At 42.2% G+C, this 21,553-nt stretch overlaps 1 protein-coding gene across 1 annotated transcript in view; it reads left to right on the top strand.

Annotated features, from left to right (window-relative positions):
• The first annotated feature begins 596 nt into the window (after nucleotides 1–596).
• Nucleotides 597–21,553, top strand: part of EPB41L3 (erythrocyte membrane protein band 4.1 like 3) — a 134,498-nt gene continuing 113,541 nt past the window's right edge. The window contains exon 1 of the mRNA XM_065751993.1: nucleotides 597–690. The gene's annotated coding sequence lies outside the window, so the exon portion shown is untranslated. The remainder of the gene's footprint in view (nucleotides 691–21,553) is intronic.

Here is a 21,553-nt window from a genome sequence, read left to right as displayed (position 1 = left end):
ACGTTTCCCAGCGTGCCACCTCCAATAGGGCTGAGGGTTGCCCATGGGGACAGGACTCCTCCAGAGGTACTCCCCAGTTCTCGGGGGATTTGTAGTCCCTGGAGCTGACAAATTGGCTGCACAGCTGCCCAGAGAAGCTGCGGGTGCCCTATCCGCGCAGGCGATCAAAGCTACGTTGGATGGGGCAGCTGAGCTGGTAGGGGGCTGCCCCACCCACGGCACGGGGTGGGGCTGGGTGGGCTTTGAGGTCACTTCCAACCCAAGGCGTTTTGAGATTCTACGATGCTCCTGCACTCGAGCTGTGTCTGAAGTTCACGTGCTGCCATCGCTTTCCCTTTCCACCAACAACATTGAATATCACGCCCTGAACGGGACCGCTGTGCGCTTTGGAGCGGGAAGAACCGGCTCCCCGCACCGCCACCCCTGCTCCCGGCAGCACAGCAGAGGGGGGCGGCCCCGGTCCCGGTCCCAGGCGGGGCGGGGCCGCGGCGGCGGGGCCAATGGGGCTGCGGCGGGGCGGGCCGCGCGGTGCCGAGCCGAGCCGCGCCGTGCCGGCAGCCGGAGTCCGTTGGGTGCTGCAGGTGGGAGTTCGGCTGCGCGGCGCTGGAACTTCGGCGGGCCGGGGCTGTGGCCGCGCCGAGAGGCAGCGGGAGGAGCGGCGGAAGGAGGAGATCTCGGCCCCGGGCTCAGGTGAGCCGTCTCCCGGCCGCGCTCTCTGAGGTGCCTTCTCGCGGCACGGCTCGGCTCGGCTCGGCTCGGTTCGGCGGGTCTCGATGCGAGGCTGAGCTGCCGGGCTGTCCTTGGCTTGAGGTCAACGGGGAGGGCCAAGGGGCGAGCGCTGTCCCGGCCGCTCCGCATCGCTGCGCGGGAACCTGCGGCTCTCACCCTTTTTCCTTCCCCCCCCCCCCCCCCTTTTTTTTTTTTTTGTTCTTTTAATTTTAATCTTATCCTCCGTGTTTCCGCTGCCCCCATCCCTCCGCAGCCGATGCCCTCGGGCAGCCCTCGTTCCTTCTGCGGCGGCGGTGCGGGCCCCCTCCCCGCGGCTGCCCGTGCCCGCACCGCGGAAGATCCGCGCGGGTTTTGCGCGCTGAGCGGCGGGGGCGCGCAGCGTGTGCGCGCAGCGCGGAGTGGAGCGCAGAGCAGCCCCGGGGAACCCCGGCCGCAGCCGATGGGATGCTGAAGCCCGGTTTGAGGGGGAGGGTGCGTGTGCGGGATCGGGGCGGTTCGTGATGGAGCCGCAAGCTTTTGCGCGCGGACGGCGGTGTCAGCGCGTCTGTAGCGCTAAAAATATCGGACGGTGGGTATTTGCGTTTCTGTAACGGCAGCAGTTGGGTAGAAAAGTGATAGGAGCGCGGGTATCGGAAGTAGCGTTGGAGCCCCGGAGTGGCTGCGGGATTGCGCTGAGCATCAGCGGCTCCGGACTGGGAGCTGCGCCGGGAGCGTGCGGGAGCGCACGGGGCTGTGCCGTGATGCGCAGGGTGCAATGCAGGAGCGCTGAAACTCTGCATTTTGTGCACAGTTCAGCACCGGGTGGCCATTTTTTTTTTCTAATTTTTCCTGACAGGCTGTTGGACGCCCAGATGCTGATTTGGGACTTGAGAAAGCGTAGATTCCTCCTCCCCGTGTTTCAGTAGGAGTGCTTCAATGCAAAGCGTTTGCGTTTTTCTGTATCTGTAATCGACGGTTCCTAGGCAAGCTCTGAGCCTCATTAAGATGTAATGAGCCGTTCCTGAGAAGGGTTTTTTTTTTTCCCCTCTCTCTGGAGTTTGTGCACTGTTCCCTTGTTCCTTCCAGGGAAGGGTGCCGTCCCTGCCTGGTGGCTGAAGCTGTAACACACCGTTTGGTGCGCTGCCAGGTGCAGCCCTGCCGTCAGAGTTTGGGATAGGCTCAGGCAGTGTGCAGAGCATACTGAGAGGCTGTTGTTCCATCCTGTCCTCCATTTTTGGGGGATATATTAGAGGAACTCTAAAAGCACCACCAGGTCATCGTTACTCACCCTGTAACTGCTCAACTTTTCAAGAAGCATTCTTAGATGTATGTGCAACTTGACATTTTTTTTTATGTTGGTCCTGTTTCCTGGTAGGGTGTTACTCTGATATCTTTATTTTTATAAGATGGAAAGATTCCTGTGGATTCTGAATAAAAGTTTTTAACATCAGAATCTCATTATTATGAAGGATTGGGTATTATAACAGAATGTCATGAGGAGACACGCCATTAATGTCCTTAGAAAAGTAGCCTTCCTCCCATCCTTGCCAAGTGCCATAAATGTGTGCTATTAGTGGAAGTTTGTTAGGAAAATGGCCTTTTCTTTGACTTTTTTCCCCTTTTTTTCCTGAATTGGGGAGAGCAGGAAAGCAAGCTATCAGAATGGCACTGCTCTCTTGCCCTTCCTGCAGCAGCATTTATCTGAGCATATGAAGTCGCTTTAAGAGAGGTAATTGTCATAGAAGTCTCCAGCTCAAATATTGGTTGCACATTACTGCCCAGAAGTAGCTTAGGAAGGCACTTTACTATCTCATGAAACCTTATCTGCCGCTCCACAACTTCATAACAAACCTACTGGAACATGAAATGACCTTGGAAAGGCATCGTTCAATCTGACACGCGGCATTCTCTTACTGGGAACAGAAATGCTCCACAAAGAGCTGATATTTTCAGACTGATGCTTTTGAATTCATCTTTTTTTCTTTTTCTTTCCCCCTCTTTGAAGAGGGGAAGGAGATGGGTGGAATATTGAATTGGAAAGGAAAATATTTTTTTAAAAACAAACCCACTCAGCTGAAGTTGAAGTACCACTCAGCTGGAGAAGAGGTATACTGAGAATGTCTATGTGATAGTGACACTTAAGTCATGGGTAGAAACAAGGCTTCAATTTTAATCAAAGGAAAACAGCATTTCGGTTCTCTGCCAGTTCTGATTTGCTCATTCATGAGCTCTTCAAAAGCCCAAAATATTAGTAGGGCTACTTGAAAGCTAGTTGTGTGTGCTAAATGAAGAAAAGAAGTGATGAAGTCTGAGGGAAGCATTACATTTAATTGCATTGTTCTTAACATCATAATGTATTGCTTCCATTCTGGAAGTATTCCATGTGCTATCCTCCACACCCCTTTTGGTCCCCCAAATGCTGCTTTTCTGGAAAGGATGCAAGAGCACTTGGGATTAGCAGCACGTGTATGCAGCTTCCTCTCTACCAAGAGTGAAGGGAGTCTTGCAGCTGGCAAGGAATTAATGGAGGCCATCTCTGGCCAGTGATCTTAATTGGTGTTGGGTGTTTTCTTTTGGTGCTTGCTTACTTACTTGGATGCTGGACTTGACCCTTCAGATCTTGTGGAAGACTTGTGGACAGTTTCATGCCCGTAGTGACAGCTTTACCTCTCAGAAAGATGGTGCTCCTGGAGAGCAGCACCTGCTCCCAGCCTCCAGTGCTTTAGCCTCCGGAGCTTGGGCTATGAGTGCCACCTGCTGGGTGATGAGTACATCTTATATAATTTATATCTATTTTTACAGATGTGCAAAAGTAGTATATATGTATACATACACATAAACATTGATATTCATATGACATACCTAAGGGTGCATAGCTTTTTTTAATGCAGAGATTCTTGGGAGGACCCACCAAGCCTTGCCGAGAGCTTAGTTTCTTGTCATTCTGTGGAGCTGCCACAGCTTGTGCTTTGTGAAACTCAGATGGTACTTGGGTTTTATATTACAAGGATGGAAGGGAGATGTTGATGCTGCTGTTGGTTCACATTGCCTTTGTCTGTACTGAAAGTAAGGCTGAGCTTTCAGCTGTACAGCTTGCTTCTCATGATGTAGGATCTGCCACCCAAGTTGGGTCTGGCAAGCTGTGGAGGTGGGGCTGGAGACCAGAAATGGAAACTGAGTAAACCAAACTGAGCTTTATTGCTTGTATGTTAAAGCTCCACAGCACTGTCAATTTCATCATTTATCATTATGGCTCTGTTATATCCATAACATTTTGTCAGCAGCTCATTTTGGTATAAAATAGCACTTCTAATTTAATCATCTGAAGATGTATACAACTGGCAGGGTATTTCTAGACAGCTTCTTCCATTTTAAAGAACGCTTTTTCCCATTCACACTTGAGTAACATTTGCGTAGAGGAGTAAATTACAAAAGCTTTTTCTTGTGTAATAGAGGTTCGACTGACAGGTGAAGTCATAAATCTGATTCCTGCGTATCTGCAGCAATGGTTTTCCAGTTTCCATTAGTTTCCCTTTCTGCTAGCTCTCTGCCTGCAATGCTGCTCAAGCATCAATTTGATTCCAGAGCCATATCCTTCAGGTGGATCCAGGGTGAAATCAGTTCAAGATGCATAGCTGTGTTTCTTGTTGGATAGCTGACCTCACTAAGGCTTTATTGTTTGTTTGGTGAAGCACTGGTGCCAGCGAGTCTTTTAGCCTGCCTGTGGATTAGGAATGGATCCAGGGTGAACCATAAAAGTTTTCTGGAAACTTCCAAAAGCTTTTAGCTGAAAAACCTATATTGATATACTTCTGTGATAAATGGATAAAATGCTTCACGTGCTTTTGAAAGTGTATGCCTCCTCTTGTATGTATTACACTGGGGTGTGTGTAGCTGTCACAAATGAGTTGGTGGATCAGAAAGCAAGCAGTGTAACTCCAGAGTTCATCTTAAGGTGTGATGCAAGAAAAAAAGCACCTGGCACATAAAGAGGGATTACAGTACAGGCTTTTGAGGAGAGGGACCCAAAGTAATAATGCATAAATAAAGCTCATCGTTCCCTAAGATGTTCACAGTTAATTTGATGCTTGACAAATTGTGATTTCAGTGTCTGGTGAAAAACCAATTGACCTTAAAATTGCTGCCTGAAGCTGAACCAATGTTTTTAGTTTCGTAACCAGAGTCATACAATAATAGCATGTGAGGAGGAGCATGGGAAATGCAAAATGGCTCTGTTGCTTTGTGGTCTTGTTCCATTGCATCTCTTCTGAACCTGACCCAAGCAATTGGCACGTAGTGTGGGCAGTAGATGCTGCTGTACTGTTCAAGTCAATTATCATTCCATCATACCATGTCTTTTTTTTCCTTTTTTTCTTCTCCCTCACAAATCTTTTGAGCTGCTAATGGAAACCAACCAATTATAACTTGCTGTTCTCACTCAGAAATACATGGGCAGTATGTTGGGGGAGGGGGTGGGGGGGGAATGCTGCAATACTCTCCTGTTTCCCTGCCCATCCTAAAGAAGCAAGTTTGGCATCTCTCCTACTTACATGCATTAGGATGCCACCTTCAAATCAATAGTACCCTTTTGTTTTGTTCCTGCTTCCCTTTTTCTGCTCACCATGTTACCCTGCATTCTCAGCTATCCACCATCTCCTTTCCCATTACCCTTTGACTTCTTGCCTTCTGGCAAGTTTATCAGTGTTCATCTTGCTCCGTGATACCATCACAGTCTTACCATCCTTAGTTTGAAGTTCCTGCATTTAGTCAGGTCACTCAATGGCCATTACAGACATTGGGAGTATCTTGGAATGTGTCTGCTCCAGTGAAATTCTCTTCCCATTATGCTTCACTTCTCTTGCAGGAGGAAGAGGCATGCAATACCTTAGAGCCATCTGCAGTTATGTGGACAGTAGTCATGCATGGTCATGTTTCTGGCAATGGTTGTTGCTTTACAGGACTGACTAACAAGATCAGAAGTGGAGGAAAGTTCTTTGCAGCCTCTTTTTTCTCTCCTCAATGTTACCCTTCATGTGAAGGAGTTGGAAAGGCTCCTTTTGTAAAAGCACTCCTACAAAACTAGCAACAAAAACTGTTGGCCAGCAAAATGAAACACATGAGCAATCAGCATCGTTCTGCAGTCTTTCTTGCTGTCTTACTAATGGGCTGTGGAAGCAGAGGAGGAGGTAGCTCATCAACTGTTATCAGTAGGGGGCTGCAAATGAGTTAGCTGTGCTAGTTTTATTTCCCTTTTTGATACCAACAGAATTTTTTTCCTTCGTATGACGTGGTTTCAGCAGGGATCAAAAATAAACCATCCTGGGGTCAGTGTAAGAGGCTTGCTGCCTTTGTAGCCTGCCTTGGGCTTTTAGAGGTTAAAATGTTGCCATAACCCCTTCAGAAAATCTTCAAGTTGTGAGGGTATGCGTATTCCTGAGGACAGATAGGCTTGGGCCAACCGTACTCTTCAAGCTATCAGATGAGAAGATTTCCCAATCTGTTGTGATAGATTTGCAAAGACTTTTGCCTCTTTGGCATCTTGTCAGTCTCGGTACTATTTGCACGATGGCCAAAACCTGATGCTGATACAGCCGTGGGGATAACACAGTCGGCATTTTCTTCCTGGCCTCTTCCTCTGTGCTGCAGGCTTCAGCACCTTTGCTATCAGCTGCCCTAGGACCTTTTGCTTCCTTCTGAAGTTGCAGACGCATTCAGTTTCTCCAGTCCAAAGAAGAACTCATTTTTGTGCTCTTACAGATGTACAGGCAATTTGTTCAGGTTAAGCTACAGCAATAAGGATTTTGTGAAGATGTCTTCTAAGCAATCCCTCTCTGAGATAATAGCAGTAGGAATAATAATAATAAACTAACTTGATTGAGTATTTTGGGGCAGTTACCAATGGAAATCAATTCTGAGCCTGGAAAAACTAACATTTGTTCTTTGGATTTTTGTTATTAGGAAAGAGCTGAAGCTGATCATGGTCACTTCAGCTTGAGTGCTCTTGATGGTTTGCAGGTATGTAACTGAGCAGAGATACATAGCTGTAGAGTAGGTTTCATGTCACTTAACTCTAAAGAATAAATTATCAGTTCCTCTCATCCTTGACTGAAGATATTGAAAACTATCAGTCACTGTGGCATGGGTCATTTCTGACATTTTCTTACCAACAAATCTTACATCTGATTGTCAAGGATTTAGAGTTGTCTGCAGCATCAAGAGAATAACATACCTTATCTCATATGTAATGTTGCCTACCTATTCCTGGCTGAGGGGGGAGAAAAAAATGCACAATAGAAGAGTTGTTATATTCTCAAAATCTTCTCTATGTTGCCTGCCTTGACAGATCATTGCTAAGTTGTAATTATTGTTTTATCATTATGCTGTTGCTACTGTGCCTGTTTTCTTCCTTTTTAAAGTCTATTGCAGGCTGGGAGGGTCTTCAGTCTATTTAATACGTTCTCTAATACAACCTTTAAGTAAAGCAGTGTGTTGTTCATTTTAATCCCAAGTATTCTCTTTTTTTTTTCCCTCTATTTCTCCCCTTCGTTTTCCTGCTGATGTCCACGATCGTGCTGCAACCGTGGACTCAATGAATGATACGCTGCTGCCTCCTGGGATGTGGATGATTTTGGTGAGTCTGCAAAATAAGTTCAACTTCCTTGCATTTTCTGGAGAGAAAGGGGAGTGTTTTCTCAAGGGAAAGAGGAACAATGCTATTTATTGCAAGTTGGGCTTAATATGAAAGCTTGGTCTGTTTTTGGGACGTTGGTTCTGTGGAAGCAACAAGCAAAACTTACTGAATTTCAGCATGATCTTTTGTGGATTTTTTTTGTTTGTTTTATTGGCAAAGGTGAATGAATTAATGTGCAGCAAATTAATTTGAAATAGTGTCATTTTGTAAGGTAACTTTAAAATGACTTTTCTGTAAGACATACTGTGAAGCAATGGCTTAGAACATTTTAATTTTTCTTTCCTGGCTTGTTCAATTGTTTCGGCAAATAATTCAGATAGAAAAGTATTAATTTATTGGATGGCTTTTCAGAAAAATACTGTGCAGTCCTTTGTATTGTCCCTACTACTGGTGTTGCCTGCGTTTTGAACTTTTAAGAGGTGATGAGTTGAGGATTTGTTTGCATTAAATATTGGACAAGAATTTCCTATGGAAAAAATTTCCATTCCTAGTAGTCACCACTGAGATTTGTGGAAAAAGAGCTCTGCCAGGGTCACGTTCTTTGCTTGAATGCAAATCATGTTGGGAACCAGTGTTACTCCCTAAGGATGAGACTCTGGTGTTTGGGTCTTTCAATTAAAGGTTACTAGGCAGCTGCAGGGAAAACACTTGCTGCAAATACCATCAGCCCTAAGATCTCTAGAAATGCAACTGGAAGTGGCAGAGTTCAGCCAGCACTGTCCGTGGGAGGAAAGCTGCCTCTGAGAGCTGGCTGGGGGTGCCTGGCAGCTTAGAAGCCTTGGGATTTATCTCTGAGCTGCTTAGATGTTGTAGGAGTGACTAGTTACTACTAAGGGACTCAATCAAGGAAAACAACTTGCCTCACCTTTCACCTGTGTGGCAGAAGCCTTATTTACACATAGGTTTAAGTCTGAGTGAGGAGCTATTTGTGGCATTGTCATGGTGGCCCTGTTCTGGGTTAGGTGTGGAGAGTGAGCATGGAGCAGTGTGCTGACTGCTCTCAGGCAGGTTTCAGCTGGGTTGAGCTGCTGCATGCCTTCTGTTTTCTTTTTGAGTCCTCTGAATGTATGTGCTTTGCCACACCAGTGTCTTGTACATGTGCAAAGAGACTGAGATTGGAAGATTGGACTGGAGTGTAAGGCTGTCTTCTCAGGTACAACTTCAGAGAAATCTGAGATAAAGCTTGATATTCTACTGTTTGAGCATTTCCAGACTATTGCTGCATAATCTTTTATTGATCTGTAAGTTATGCTGGAAAGTCCCAGTCTCAAGGCAATATTCAGATTCAGTCCTGGAGGATAATGGCACTAATCATGTTTTGCTTGACCATTCAAGCAGGATGAACATATGTTGCACTGCTGCAATTTTCTCATTTCTTGTTTGTGTTTAGGTATCTTTGACTCCTCAGCAGTGTAGCTAGGAGTGCAGTTAGGAAGCATTCTGCTTGACTGGCACAAGGTAATTCTGTTGCTGTAGCAGTGAGATCTGTGAGCGTACTGCTTCAGATTTCCACTCTTTTATGTGCTAAGAAGCCTTGATCAACCTGAGACAGTAATAGCTCTTGTACCCGGGAATGTAAGTCATGCATTTTTTATTGTAATGTATGCACTACAGAAAGCTTTAACTCTGAAAACTACTAGAGTGCATTCCTCATGGTTTTGCTTTGGCATGCATCTTGCTTTCCTTTCAGGTTATTTTGTAATGTATGTGTACCCTTGGCTCTTGTGCTGCACCTAAGCAAAGAGATGCCGTTTTGATATTTGGAAGGGCTGTAATGTGAAACCTGTCATTATCTATACACGTCGGGAAAAATAATGTGATTACACGAGCAAGCATTTCCACCCAGATTGTGTTTAGTTTTAGTTTTCACTCTAGCTCTGTTTTAGTTGTATCTGAATTTTTGGCAGTTGATGTTAATCTAAATCGAAGAGGAAAATGTAGCTTGCATAAGCAGGTAAATATCAAAGCTACAAGGGCCAATTTCTTTTCCTGAAAGTAGAACTGAATGAGTGTGGTGGTGTTGGGTTGGTTGATCTTAGTGGTCTTTTCCAGCCTTTCTGATTCTATGATTCAATCCTAGCCTCCTCCCATGCGTGCGTGGTGGAAGGACAGACGGTGAGCAAAAGAGGAAGTGAGAGAAGTTCAGAAAGGTTGCAAGGAGATGCTTTTTCACTCTTAACAGCCAGTAGCAGCATAGGCAGCACAGGGAGGCTGTGCAGCTTCCATCCTTGGAGATTTTCATGGTCTAGCTAGACAAAGCCCTGAACAACCCAGTCTGATCTCAGATGATCCAACTTGGAGTAGGAGGGTGGACTGGAGACCTCCTGAGGTCCCTCCTGGTCTGAATTATCCTGTGATCCATTAAAAAGCATTTCAATTTAGCATAGCTGTCATGCTTGAAAGACAAGTCAAGTAACAGGGTCATAGGGAGGGGCAGCAGCAAGGCTAGTGGGGACTTCTGTGGGAGGGTGTAATGTTTGGAGGAAGGCAGCATTTGGCCAGGTTCCCTCTGGAATATCCCTGCCTTGAGTGTTCTCTGAGTGGCTGGTTGCTCTTGGTTTTTGCTCCTTCTGATGAAACAGTGTGCTATTTGTTATACTCGAACAGTAGCTGTAGCACTGGTTTCCAAAACACTGGAAAAAAACAAGTGGTTTTTGTTAACATCAATTAACAGATTTCATTTACCTCACTGGAGCAAACTTTTAAGAGTAGATTCTTCATGGAAAAGCTGTTAGATCTTGAGAGGTTTCTTTAGTTGACTTCTTAAAAACTTCTGCTATAACTATTCTCATAGTAGTAATTTCCTAGTTGCTGGGCTAGCTCAACAAACTTCTGAAAAGAAACACACAGCTTACAAAATAAGGTATTAGCAGTGTATACACAACAAGAATACACAAGTGAACAATTGTTTGAGTCTTCCAGATTTCAGTTTTGAGGTTTGTATTTCTTGTCTTGTTAGCTTGATTTTTTTTTGTTGTTCCTTTCTGAAGGAAATTAGTTTAATTTATAGATTGACTTTCCTGTGTTACATTCAGAGGCAGTAAAGGTGAATACGAAAAGCACCAGTTGAGTAACTCTGAATGAGATTTCAAAGGCTTTCACTCTTTTTATTTTATTTTATTTTTTTTTTTGGAATTACTATCCCATCTGCTTCCACACACACAGCAGGTGAGCTGTCATTCTAACCTGCTATCCCCCCAGTGGTGATCAGACAGGATCCAGTGGGTGAGGTCCTAAGGAGGCCACAGCTTGTTTCTCCTTCTATATTCAGAGATTGTAAGCACCACGGTCATAAAGCCATCAGGATTGTTGCATCAAGAAAGTAAAATTTCAAGCTTTCAGCCTTAACATTATTGCTCCATCATGTGCACAGTGACTATCTTCAAGTAACTATTGAGACTTAATGTGCACTTTTCCTCTAGCATCAAATACCACCCTGCCTTTTATGTTAGTTTCTTTTATACATGTGCAAAGTCTTTCTTCTTTTGTTTTTGTTTTTTTTACCATAGCTGTTCATTTTCAGTTGTTGCACAGATAATAGTGCTGATGAATAAGCATATAGTCTGACGCTTAAAACCATAGCTGTAAAGAAAATGAAGCAGAGAAAATTGCAGTGGCAAAGGTTCCTAAATTATAGTTGTACAGGAAGATTGTGATAAGGAAGTAGTTAAACATTACTATTTAGTAAAACCTGCAACTGTGGCTGGTACTTTGATTGTCTTCTCCTTTTGCTGGCACTTAATTTGTGGGGTCACTGAGGTAGTTTTCCTGCTAATAACATAACCACTTCATTGAATCAAAAGCCTCAGGAAGCAAATGGGCCCATGTTCCCAGGTGGTTTTTAAGTCAAGAGCCAAATAAATACTAATACTAAATATTACTTGTTCTCTTATTTTCTTTTAAAATAAATACTAGGTGCTTGCTTTACTTTCTGAGAGCAGGTGTCTGTGTTTCTCAATGTACCCAAATGAAAAATGTAGTATGACAAAAAAAAAAAGGATATTCATAGTTGTAGTATTAACATCAGAACTACCTGTGTGCTTACTGCAGCTAAGGCAATGAGCCTGCAGATTGTATGGCAGCTGTGTTTGCTCACTGGCATCAGGTCTTCCACATAGCCCCAGCATGAGTGACAGTTGTCCTGCCTGTGTTGCTTTATATAATTGCTTGTTGGCAGTTATGTGAGGGTGAGTGGGTCTGTGACCCCTTGGCAGCAGATCTCACGTTGAAGGAGCTTTGGTTGGTTTCAAAGAGTTTCCCCTACGTGCTGATGTCTCAGCAGTGATCCACTAGATCCTGAAGGCCAGTTTTTATCAGCGAGGATGTGGGACAAAGTTGATGTGCTACAGAGGTCTTAATGGAAATGAGCAGGGATGATCTTTTAACGGGGGAAAAAAAAAGTACAAATGTACCTTTCTTTTGTTTTCCCCTAGACACTGTATTTTTTGCTTCTGGAACTTGTGGTCAGATTCAAGTTAGTGAACTTGGGTTAGTCATGATTTCCTTAGTTGAGGCCTTCCTAAGTGGCTCAGAAAACATTCTGCAGCAAGTGACAAAGGCAGGCTCAGTTTGGGTTGTTCACTCTGTTTGAACAGGGCAGGTTGCTTGCTGTTTATGGAAAAAAGGTAGGCTTTTGTGGGGAAGCTAACTGCCTGTATGCTTATCTCAACCTTGATGAAGCTGTTGCCATAGGTTTGTTAGGAAAAGTCAGGTGAAATCAGCAGCTCAGACTGGGCAAAGGTTAAAGCAATCAGCAGTAGCTCAGCTGTCAGCAGAACTGTATTGCTGGGAATCTCATTCAAGGCTTTGCACAACTTTGTCTGCTTAGCTTTTAGATGTTCCTGCTAGTATGTCCTTTGGCAAGCTGAGAAATGGTCAAGGGTTGTCTGTGATTTCTGCCTGCCCTTTGCATTGTGGAGCTGACCCAGCACGTGGCCACATAACTGCAAAAGTGGCAGTTCTTTGCAGTGAAGCCTGAGATAAATGCATTCATCCAGCTACAGAGAGGCTGCTTAAGTTGAAATTTTGGAGACTTAACTTTTTTCTTTCCTCATTTCTCACCAGAGTGGTTGCAGTGATATTTTGTATAGTTGCATCTTTCTTTTTTTTTCCATTTATCATTAGTTCAACACGTGGCATTACTAGTATGAGAGAGTTTAAGACATCACAAAGGAGTTTTCTTACTAGAACTAATGAAAAACAACTGAAATAGGTTTCTTCATATTAAATTTATATTTGTGGGCTTGTGTGCCAAATTCCTATATGGACAGAATCACTACAGCTTACTGTCAAAAATGCAACAATATCTAACTTTATCATATTTCTTTGTTGGTTGTCTCAACTCAGCGTAACATTTGTCATATGGAACTTTAAACTAAGCACATGATGAATTTTTAAAGCATTTCAAATATCTTACTCCAAGCTAATGTAATTGCAGTTGCCTGTTTTTGAAGTCTGCCTTTTTATGCAGAGATACGATTACCGACCAGTGTATGTTTTTGCAGTGATGACGGTCACTGCAGCTGTTTGGTCATGTTTATGCATGATGAGATATCTCAATAGGATTGCAAGAATTTTGCAGTGAGTTTCATTTTTCAGCGTTGGGAAGTGGGCTCCATCTAGTGTTTAATTCAGAGATTAAACTCAAGTTCCTTTTCTTGAATGCCCTTGCAGTATGGGTAAAGGACATGGAGGGGGAATTACGATAGGCATGGCTTTCACTGATGGCTCTCTAGAATGAGACTATTCTAGATACAGTCAGTATGCTAATGGAAACCTGCAGCACTGAGTCTGTCTCGCATGAACACTTCTTTCAAAGAAACAAAAATAGCCTTAATATGAAATGACATGCAGCTAAAGAAATAAAAACAGCAGAGCAATAATGTGATCCTGGGACATACTGTTTGGTTACTATGTATATTTTCACACTATTTAATGTAGCGTATTAGAAAACAGCATGCTAGCCTATAAAATCAGAATTAGAAAGCTAGTTGAGGATTCTTTTAAGTTGAAATGAATTTTGAAACATGAACTGTATATTAATATCCATTCAACAGGATAATTTTCCAATATGTAATGCTTCTCTAACACAGCGTTTGGTTTTTGTTCGTTATTTTCACTCTTTTCTGTAATACTTGGTTCTTTGGTAAGGGCTACCTAATATTTTTTTAATTAACATTATTAAAATGGATATAATATTTTTGACCTAATTATCTTCATGTCTCCAGTCCCCTGGTGATAAATAATGCTGTAAAATGGACAGGAAACATGAAGAGGAAATGACTGCTTTTAAAAGTGCAAGGTAGTGTTAATTCATAATGTTTTTGTTGGTACTGGATCAGATTGACCAAGTTGTAACTCTTAAGCTTGAGCATAGGCTTGTCTTCTCTGCTGACCTTTAACACTTTCAACTGTAGAACAGAAACAGGTGCTCCTAAATATTTAGAATAGAGAGGGCAGCAGCAAACGTGGAGGAAAATTTGTTCTACTTGAGGGCTATAGTTAATTATCGGTACAATGAGGTCTTGTCTACTAGCCTTGTTTCTTCCACTTTATGGGATTTTTGAGGTAACTCTCATGAGTTTTTAGTGTGAGTTCACTTGCCACCTTACAGCTGTAGTTTGAGACGAGAGGGAAATGGGTGCTGAATCCAGGCTCTTTTAGACCTGCAGCTTGGGAATGTGAAGAAAATCTGCAGGCCAGATCCCAAGACAGCATTTGGCTGACCGCCTGCATGTCGCTACAGCAGTATGCAGCGGGGGCCAGAATCCAGTCCCAGGTTGCTGGCAAATAGCCTATTATTGTTTCATCTATGAAATATTTGAGGCCTGGACTTTTCAGTTGACACTTGCTAGCACGGACAAAGCTAACATGAACCATCTGGTGCCTGGAAGATGCAATGAGATATGTGATATTGACCATGACCCTGAGCAAACAGGGAGCCCTCCCTTGGTCAGCACCCTGCCACCCAGTTCTGCCATCTTTTCCAGCTTGGGTAACAGTCTGCTTTTTCAGAAGGGGCTCCTGGTCTTCCCCGTGCTAATTTATGAAAAGGAGGACATCTTTCCTTTCCCTTTTGAAAAGCAGCATCTGTGCTGTTGAGGAAAAAGACCAGGAGTGATGGGTGAAGTTTGGGGACCCATCAGGCTCTGTTACTTTCACTTGGCTAGGGAAGACTACCTGGAGTAGTGGACAGATTTTTTTAAATATTAAATAGACATAATATTTATATATGTATGCATGCAATTTCTTTACTTTTTTTTTTTGCCATTAACACACTGGTGTGGTTGGCAACCTTTTTTTTTTTTCCCCACATAGATCTAACTTTTTGTTTTAGCCCATCAAACATGGTACTCTCCTGAGTGAGCTTTCTGGATTACCTAAGCCTGCTGTACAAGTGCTATTTTGTGACTAAATACTAGGCAAAAAATCCCTAATTTCTTTACCTGCTAAGAATTTTTTTTTAAATTTAAAATCTTAAAGGACATTAACTTTTTTTTTTTACTTATCCTATGACTAGGCAGTGAAAGCAAATGTAGACTTGTGTCACTTGATGCTTCTGAGTCTTCCTTACACTGATCCAGTAGATAAGTATGTATCTCTGTGGTGGGGTCTTTATTAATTGCTCATTTAGATGCAGGGCTTTCTTTGGAGTTTCTAAATAAAACTTGGAAATATTTCTATTGTACTTATTCTGTGAAAGCCTGATCTTGCTTTAAATAAGTCCAAATGTAGACTGTCACTGTGCTTGAAGACAAATTTTATATATATTTATATATTTTTTATATATTTATATATAAAAATATATATATTTATATATAAAAATATATATATAATTTTATATATATTTATATATTTTATAACTATTTATAAAGTTACAGATCGAAAAGTCAAGACAGCATATTTCTCTTCAGGGTGCTTAATAAGATAATGTCACCATTTCACGCACCACAGTTGGTGTTGTAACCAACAGTTTACTTATAGCTGTAGTCAAGATTGACCACAAAGGCTTTACAGGGTTTTAGTTGTTTGTCTTAGACAGACTTAAGCCTGGGAGCGGGGAAGAAAAGGAGGACTTTCCAATAGCAGTTTGTATTTGCTGGAACTTATTTTTTGTCACTGTTTGCTTTTTTTTTTCTCACTTTTACTTTCTCACTGATGTGCAGTGAGGCAGAGACCTGAATCATGTCTCTTTCTTTTCAATAATTCTCTCCACTGTTAGCTGGGGAGCTAATGTGGTGTTACTGCCTAAGGTTATCTCTGTTTATTCTCTTGTGCTAAATGTTTGAGGTAGAATCTAAAGGACTGAGGAGAATGCTTCTTTTGGATTTTGGCAATTTGGGATCTGATTGCTGCTCTTGTGAACACTAAAGCATTTTATACAGGGTAGGAGGAAGAAGGCCTGGCAGCTCACCCCTCTTGCCCACTATGTGCCATGACAGGGCTCGGTCGCATTCACTCTTTCTGTGGTGGATACTGTTCCTGTTGATGTCACATGGTAAAAAGAGTTTGTTTTGTAGGCCCGAATGCCAAACAGTTCCCATGTTATGTAAAACGGTGAAGTGGAAGAAAACACAGAAGAGAGATGCTTTGTTTGGATGAGCTGTTGTAGGGTTTGTGGCAGCAATTAGAAAGGAAAGCAAATGAAGTCTTGAGAGTTTGAGAATGGAAATATTGTTCTGGCATGTAGGAATCAGATCTGGAGCTTCATGCTCATTTCTGTCACTGTGTTAAAGAAAGGAAAGTGTGAAGACAGAGATAGGGAGTGGAAAAGAGCAGAAATGATTAATGAGTTCAGGTAGTGCAGGTTATGAAGATGTAATTAGTCCTGGCCTATTTAACTTGGAGGTGGGGAAAAACCATAAATAAAGGGTGGAAATGAAGAGGTAACATTAAGAAGACTTAACTGTTTTGACTCAGTATCTCTGAGTGAAATTAAGGTGTTAACACATAGATGCCTAAATAAATAATCTTTCTTTTACTGCGAAGGTAACAGGCAGTGTGCCATCAAAGTAAATAAGAGTAGGCAGTTGACATCAGCTAATTGAAGGGCTAGGCAGGCTATTTTGAGAGAGAAAGAGTACACTAATACATCAACTAACTAGATTAAAGGTGTTAAGATGACAAGATCCTTAATTTAGGTCAGTATTTCTTTCCACACAAAGGCAGACAGTGGTGGCCATATGGTCTGCTTTTCACTTCTACTGTTCTTGTGTGCAGTGAATGTTGTGTTCATGTTATGATGGATACCCAAAGCAGCAGTTGTTCACCACTCTTTCTTGTAGTTTCTTCTCATTTTTCCCTGCACAAACAAGGTCCCACTATTTTAGGATGTGGACCTAAGCAGTGCTTAAAGTTTTGCATCGCTTTTGATTACCTGGCTTGAACTCTGTTCAACCTCTCATCTCTGCAGGGGAGCAATGTCTTCAGTGATTCTGAATCTCAGAGCTTAGCTGCACAACCTGTTGGGTCTGTGCCACTGTAAGCATGTGACCTGGGAAATTTATGAACTGGAAAGTGGCCACTAGAAGGACAACAATTTAAGCTAAAGGAAGGGAAATTGGGAAGACAGTTTTACTGTCCTGAGACTGGAAGGATTGGCTTTGCTTTCATCATTAGTTATCTTTTTACTCAGGGAAAAGGTGGATCCACTAACATCCTTCATTCTTAATGTGCCCATAAGAGATAATGACAAAAATCATTGTAATTTAGTTCTGTTCTCGCATGTTCTTCACGGTGAAGTGATTTGCTTTTGGTTTCCTCTGTGCTTATAGATGCAGTAATGGTTTTGGAAGGAGAGCTTACTCTAATTTGTAGACATTAAGTTGGTAAGAACTTGCCTGTTGTCGCTGATGTAATTTCTTCTTTGTCTGACCTCATTCACCTGGCATTAAAATCATATTACTGAATCTCAATTTCAAAATTGCTCCTGCTAATAGGAAAAACCTTGCTGTAAGTGTTTTGTTGGCTTGATTCTATCTGTATCCTTAATGTCCACTATGGGACTACATCCAACTCTTCAGTGCTGACAAGTACTTTTTAGCTTCATTTATTTATTATGGGGAAAACAACTTAAAAGCTTAGTTATTAAAGCTACTTTTTAAAGGAGAAAGTAATGAAATTGCCCAATCTGAAGACATAGGTTATATAACTTGATATTGAACTTTTAAGTAGCATTATTAAAGCTAAACATCACCCATTAAAATCACTAGAGGTTCATTTTGTTTCAAAATCAAAACATAATACCTTCTTACATAATATTTGTCAATGCAGTGGCCAAAAAAACTGCTGCTCTGTCTACTGTGTGTTGTACAGGCTACGTTTACTTGTTTTATTAGCATGCTTTGCCAGACCACCTACTCTTGCAATAAGTGTCCCTCGTACTTGAAGCCCAAGCGTATCTGCAGCTATTCTCCTTACAGAACTATATAACAGTGATCTGATTGCTGTGTAAATAGCAATATAAAACTAGATCAAACTGGACTATGCAAGAGCAACTTTTTCAATTTTTTCCTCTTTTAAATTTTGTTTTCAAGATAGAAAAGGGCATCTTTTAATTGGAAATTTTGGATTTTAGAAGACCTGGAGTATTATTTTAATTTGCCTATATGTGTTCTCACATATTAAGAAAAAAAAAGTTTCCTGCCTGTTTTTAATTATTTTTGTGCAATGTTGACTTCCAGAGGACTTATTTTTCTCCAATTCTGATTAAAGGACAAACTGGCAGAGGTCAGTAGTGGGGGAAAGATGCTGATTTTAATGGTGGAGGTGGAGGAAAAATTTGAGTACTTTCAGGGACTTTGTTTGATTTGATTGCTTTCATGGTCTGATTTGCATTAGCATGCAAATATTTCTTCCTTGCTGTGCTCAAAGTTGAAGAGGATAAAATGAAGAAAACTAACAATGGATGTGATGAAGACAAATCTTTTTCTTCCAAAGGAAAAAAAATGTTGTCAGTATTAGGAAAATTAAGGAGTTTCTCTCAGAAAAGTAATAATCACATAGTCTTGAGTATTTAACATTACTTTGGTCATTACATCAAACTAGCTCAATCAGAGCAGGGAAAGTGCAGCATTGAAAACTGATAGCGATTCTGGGTGAGATACTTAAGGCACTGCTGTCATAAAAGTGTTTATTAGAATATGTGGTCTTGCTTCAGAGCTGCCAGTAGCTGTTTGATGCCAGCTCTGAGTGTGAGTAGTATCTCCTCACCTCCTGGTCTGGCTTACTTCACCTGCTCTATTTGAATGGGTTATTTATTTTCAAGTAGAAAATAAACCATTCTTTCCGGGATTTTTGATAATGAGAGTTTTGACATCCGCTCTGAAATACACTTTTTTCCTTCTCCTAGAAAATGAAATATCAGCACAAGGAATGTAACACTGAGCACCATGAAGTATTTTAAGAGGACTTCTAGTGTAGGGAATTGCGTGGTTTTTTTTCTTGTCCTGTACTGAGTTCTAACATCTGCCATTTTATTGTTGAGATAAACTGATCTTTTTATTTCTTCGTGGGGGGAATGTTCCTTGTACAGTCTTTGACTCAGTACTCAGAACAGGCTGATTGATAACTTAGATATATGTTGTAGGGTGAGTTTGATTGCTTCACTTTTAAAATTTAACGTAGCTGATGTTGTAGCAGCATGACTCGTACGTTATCAAAATGATCTGCTGCAACATTTCCAGGTTGTATTTAAAAACAAACAAAAACTGCTTCAATGTTAGCCAGAAGCTGCAGGGGTTGAAGGGTGTGTACAGAAAGATGGGTTGTGGTCTGGAGGTAAAGCAGAAGAGGCAGAGGCTGCCATAAAACTTGAAGTTTATTTAGGCACTATTCATGCACATGAGCCATGGTTGCTTAAGACAGAGTGTAGTCTTGTTAATGTCAAAAGGACTGCTTAAGTGCTTGAAGTTAAGTGGATTTATAATTGTTTGTTGGATTTTGTCCCAAGTGTGTCTTGCAAAAATACTGTTTCTAATAAATTCCTACTACTTGATGCAAAGAAGATGAAAGAAAATGTTTGAACCACTTACAGGGAGATACTGAGACAGAAACAGGAAACCGCTTTACCTCCAAATGCAGTCTCTGTCCTCAAGTATATTCATAGTTGTATAGCAGGATGCTTTTCCCTCAGTATCCTGTATATGCCTCTATGTCCATACATGTGTGGGAGTCTCCTTTAGGTGCTCTCCTCTCTTTAAATGATTAACTGCTCTTGACCTCTGCTTGCTATTTTGCCTGGCACCTTGCTGCATGCAGCCCCTGCTGTCCCTTCTGACCCTCCTCTCATGCCACAGGAGCCTCCCTTCCATACATCACTAGCTCCTTGTGCACCTCTGCCTGGCATCTGATCCCCAAATGGGCCTCCTGTTGTGCTGCCAGCTTTAGCTTTTCTTGTCATCCATCTACCTTGGAAAATCGTGTGGAGTGTAGGATTGATGATGCTGAGAGCAGTACAGATTGCTTGTTCTGCATGTGTTTCATTCTTTGAATCTCTCTTCCAATTTAAATGCCATGCTTGCATCACTGCTTTTTGTTTTCCTCCCTGTACGACTCTTGTGGCTCTCCTGAAACAAGTCTGAAGTGCAGACTCCTCAGCTCATTCTTTGAAATCAAAAGGAATCCTGACACGCTGTGAGGGACATTACTGATAGCTTACACAAGCTGCTCTTTCAAACTGGTTTAAAATTAAGAGTCCACGAAGCCTTCCTTTGATGCTGTATGGTTGTAGGCTGAGAACTGACTTTAAAACATCCAACAGTAGGATTATGTGGCTTGTTGCCACTATCTAAAGTGGTCACCGAAGACAGCTTTTGCTCTTTAACCTCTGAGTATTCTCTGCCTTTAATGAATGCCTGATGCCAACATCAGATCTGCAGATGGCCCCTCACAGGGAGAAAGAAATCACTGCAATGAGGTTTACATATTTATCTGTTCATTTGTACTATCCAAATGTTCATGTTTACCAGAAGAGATCTTAATTATGTCATTTTAACACAGTTAGATTTGTTCTTTTGTCAGAGCACAGAAGAATCCTCATCAGTCCAGACCTCCACATTTCTTCTGTATAATTTTTTTTTGTTGCTTCTTGAATGGGAATAACGCAAGTAAAGCTTAATGCTTTTTGTTGCACTGCATGCCATTACCTGCACATGCAGTCCTTCTGCATTGAGTAAAACTATCACAACTGCTGATGAACACTTCCTTTCCTTCTGCCTCGCCCAAGAAGTGCCGCTACTTAATTGTGTGCCGTTTCCCTTTCTGAAGTCTCTTCTGTGTTCCTTCCAGTCATGGTCCAAAGGCAGCCTGAAGATAACCTAGGTTTGACTTTGCTCACAGGGAGCTAAGACCCTGCTGCCCCACTGAATGAGTCTGGCAGGTGTGTGACCATTCTGATGTCATCTAGAATAAACTAACTCTCTCTACATCCTAGCATACAATTTTTACAGCAAACAGCTCTACTGGTCCAGCACATGTAGATCTTTGCCTTGACTGAGCTACTCATTCTGTCACCCCTGTTTCAGTTTGCTCTGCTTGTCCCCTGCACACTCGTGTAGGTCTCTTACAGAATGATAGTGAAACACCCTGAGCAGCCCTTTTCCCTTCTAGGTTTTGCTCTTCTTTACCACACAAACAAATATAGTCCTTCTCTGCTGCGCTTTGTAAGTTTTTCCTTTCCTGTGGCTCCTGTACAAAACAGAGCTAGAAAAATGCTGTTAATAGCTATCAAGTTTTCAGATTAGTACCTTGCATCTGGGGCATGGCCTCTGTCATAAAGCAGTGTCTGAGAGGGGTGCAGCTGAGGCTCTTTCATGCCATGATGTGCCTCCTCCTTGGGTGTAATGAAATACTAAGGGGCTCTCCCATTACAAGCAGTGGCATTTTGCACTCAATCAAATCCAAACAGCCTTACTTCCAGTGTCAGGAGTTGGGTTCTCCAGCCTGCTCTCTTGGAGCAGAGAGTGGTGCACATCTGGAGCAACTAGAGTTAAATAGTGACGTCTTCCATATGTTTTCCTTATCTAGGATGGAGCACTTTGAGTCCAATTTAGATAAATAGTCCAAAATATATATAATCCAAAATAGATAAATAGACAAATAGATAAATCTCCTTCTCACCTTCTGTCCCTTTGAGATAGGCTGCACCTGATACTG

This window comes from Cyrtonyx montezumae, unplaced genomic scaffold, assembly GCF_038088225.1.
Source record: "Cyrtonyx montezumae isolate F1298 unplaced genomic scaffold, pur_monq_1.0 scaffold_8, whole genome shotgun sequence".
Classification (NCBI taxonomy): Eukaryota; Metazoa; Chordata; class Aves; order Galliformes; family Odontophoridae; genus Cyrtonyx; species Cyrtonyx montezumae.
The sequence above is the reverse complement of the archived record's forward strand: the minus strand, read 5'-3'. Positions and strand labels throughout refer to the sequence as shown.